Source organism: Agrilus planipennis, unplaced genomic scaffold (genome assembly GCF_000699045.2).
Source record: "Agrilus planipennis isolate EAB-ADULT unplaced genomic scaffold, Apla_2.0 scaffold139, whole genome shotgun sequence".
In the NCBI taxonomy this organism is placed as follows: domain Eukaryota; kingdom Metazoa; phylum Arthropoda; class Insecta; order Coleoptera; family Buprestidae; genus Agrilus; species Agrilus planipennis.
In genome coordinates this window covers 779129-782187 of record NW_020438984.1, presented here as the reverse complement: position 1 = coordinate 782187, position 3059 = coordinate 779129, and the positions used below count along the sequence as shown (strand labels likewise).

Here is a 3059-nt window from a genome sequence, read left to right as displayed (position 1 = left end):
GAAGTTAAAGTTTGCCCGGCTCTGGTTTAAATAATGGTTTACATCATTTTTAAGAGAACTGCTCCGCGTTTTTTTTTATTAGCCGAATGTCCCTTGCTAAATTTTTTAAAATACATACACATATTTTTACAAGTTTCGTTTATAAATTCAAAAATCTCTATGCTCTATACGTCTATACCCATTATACCTTTGTTTACCATTTATATTTAAATTTTAACGTTTATTTACATACCTTTTTACTACCTATATCCTTTCCGTTTCTCTTTTCAATTACACTCCACATCAACTTCTCACAGTTTATTACAATTTTCAATTATTAATTCAAATAATCTACATTTCGCTTTATTTGCCGGCATTCACTATGTGTCGTCAAAGTACCGACAGATTCACGTATATAAGGGATTCCCGACACCACCGTGCCAGAATTTTTATATTGCACCTGTTTCCTATTCAGTAGACAACCTATAATGCGTCAATTTCTTCTTGAGCTTCAGAAATCTTTTTAGGGACTAAACGCTTTTCTTCTTCTTTAACCTTTTCACTTTTATCTTTAAAATCAAGGCGCCAAATCACTACGTACTACAGCGCCCTCCGGGAACCATATAGACTAGGAAATTGTAGTTTCAATTCACTGACGTAGTCAATAAATCTTCAATATAGAGTACGCAAAACGTCCAATAATACAATAGAACTAATGTATTTTCCATAGACATATATTAATGGACGTGCCTTAGCCGTATGTCGTAATAATTTCTTGGCTCGAAAAGTGACGGAGATGGCGTATGATTTCGAACTAGTGCTATCTCTTTCATGACACGCTTACGCACTATCGTGAGAGAGATGGATATTGTCCGAAACTTCATTCCATCCCTTTCTTTTGTTGTACCACAATTCTGACCACTAAGGCATGTCCATTAGTAAACGTCGATGGTATTTTCAATACCATCTATTTTCAATTGATTTTACTCATGTATTTTCAAATTTTTCGTCCCCACTTCCCACTTCTCACGCAAAACTTCTCTTACGCTGCTCAATGAAAAAATAGATGCGCAAAACAAATTATGCGTTTTATATTCAACATTAGTGCGTAACTACTGCAAAGGTTTAAGCAGTTTTTTTTCTGATTTGTCTGTGACGGCCACAAAATGGGGATGGAGGAGAGTTGAAAATACATCAGTCAATTAGTTCCGGTAGGTTGAAAATACATGAGTCCTACTGTAAGAGATGTGAATGAATGAACTATAATTCTTTCATGCCCGTTTGCACCGACGTTTTACTAAGGCAGACTTAACAAAGTACTGCTTAAGCTTAAGTCTTACTTAACTTCCAGTTCGTTTGCACCGTACGCTGTCTGCCTGCAACTTAAGTAAGTAGTGCTTAGCTGTTGATGGTTTGGCAACAACGGTAAAATTTAGTAATTTGTAGGGTTTTTTGTGCAGAATGGTCAAGAAGTTTCAAATTTATTGTGTCCGTTAAGTAACGTCTGGTGTCGTGAAGTGTTGTTTGCCGCCTTTTTCTGTTGTTATACGTTTTTGTTTTTGTAATTATTTGTGTTTTGTTAGGTTTTGTTGTGTTTTAGTTTGTATATATATTAGTCAATTTTCTTCTGAATTTCATATAAACAAACCAAAAGTGTTTATTTTCAATAAAAACCAAACTTCTGATAAAACGTACTATTATTGTATATTATTAGTTCACCTTCTATTACTAATGATTAGCTATTGGCGTTCTTATCACTACTCCAGTTAAATTGTGTACATTTTCAAATTTCTAATATATCATCAGATACTAATTACTACTCTTGGAATGTAAATAATCCGTACATTGCAATACAATAACATAAATGATAACACACACCAACTTCCATTTAATGATAATTTAATTTAATAATTATTATATTGTTTATTTTATTATTTAATAGTAACATGATAATAACCTCTTTACTATAACGATGTTATTTTCTTACGGCGAAAAATGCCGAACTACTGCCGAAATTGTTACGACAGGCTTAAGCAATGCTTAAGTCAGGAACATCCTGTGCTTAAAGTTAAAAGGCGACACTAAAAACCGCAAGACTCCGTACCTTTTGCGCAGGCGCGAAATTGACTCCTGTCAAGAATGTCTGAGAATCGTCTTGCTGCCCTTTTTAATATTTTTAAATCGTTCTAACCTCTAACTACATTTTAGCCGTCAATTCAATTCATGGTTAATCGTGTGTGCTGATTTATTTCATTCGGTTTTGGATTTCCTTCATCTGCAGAATTGTGCACATGCAACAGTGTTTAATCTGCGCATTAAACAAAGACTCATAATCATTGTTTAAAAAGCGAATTTATTTGCTTTCTTAAAACAATTATGTACTTATTTTTGTCTTTAGCTTATGTGGTGCTGGTGTAAATAGTGTCGAACAATTTAATGTATTTGTTTATATTATTAGGCAGATGTTTTTACGTTATATTAATCATTTTCAAAATCAGAAAAATATAAATAAAGAAGTACATCAAAACCGTGAAACGCAATTGAAGATAGCAATGGAAACGTATCGAAGTGCAATGAAACAACTGGATGATGAAACCTTTCAAGAAGCACTCAAGGAATTTGATAAGCATATAGAAAAAGTTCAAAAACAAAGTAGAAATTTAAGAAAACGTAAAATGGCTAAACAGGAGTATTTCCTATCTAAGAAAAAATAAAGTACGTATGTAATCTAATCCCAAACATGAGTTTTTCTAAACATTAAATGAGAAACCTTGATTAAAAGTTTTTTTATTTTATAGACGATAAAGTTAACGAAAGCAAAAAGGAGTACATTAGGATTCACAAAACCATTTTGTATGTACTCTTCAGAAAGACTTAATCTAATCGAAACAGTTGTACTTTGTATTTTAATAAAAACCTTCGAAAAAGTTTAAAGTGAGAATTGTTTCTTCGTTTTTTGTGATGTTTTAGCTTTGTTTCATAGAAACCTGTCCATAATTACAATAAATTTAATAATTAATTAAACATGTTTGTTATGTATTTATTTTGCATTATAAATTTGTTGAAATAATTTTTTATTT

At 32.0% G+C, this 3059-nt stretch overlaps 1 long non-coding RNA gene across 1 annotated transcript; it reads left to right on the top strand.

Moving 5' to 3' along the window:
• Nucleotides 1-1899: 1899 nt before the first annotated feature.
• Nucleotides 1900-2858, top strand: LOC112904745. The gene is made up of 2 exons (XR_003231323.1): nucleotides 1900-2694; nucleotides 2778-2858. It is a non-coding gene; the product is annotated as an uncharacterized LOC112904745 (long non-coding RNA).
• The last annotated feature ends 201 nt before the right edge of the window (nucleotides 2859-3059 follow it).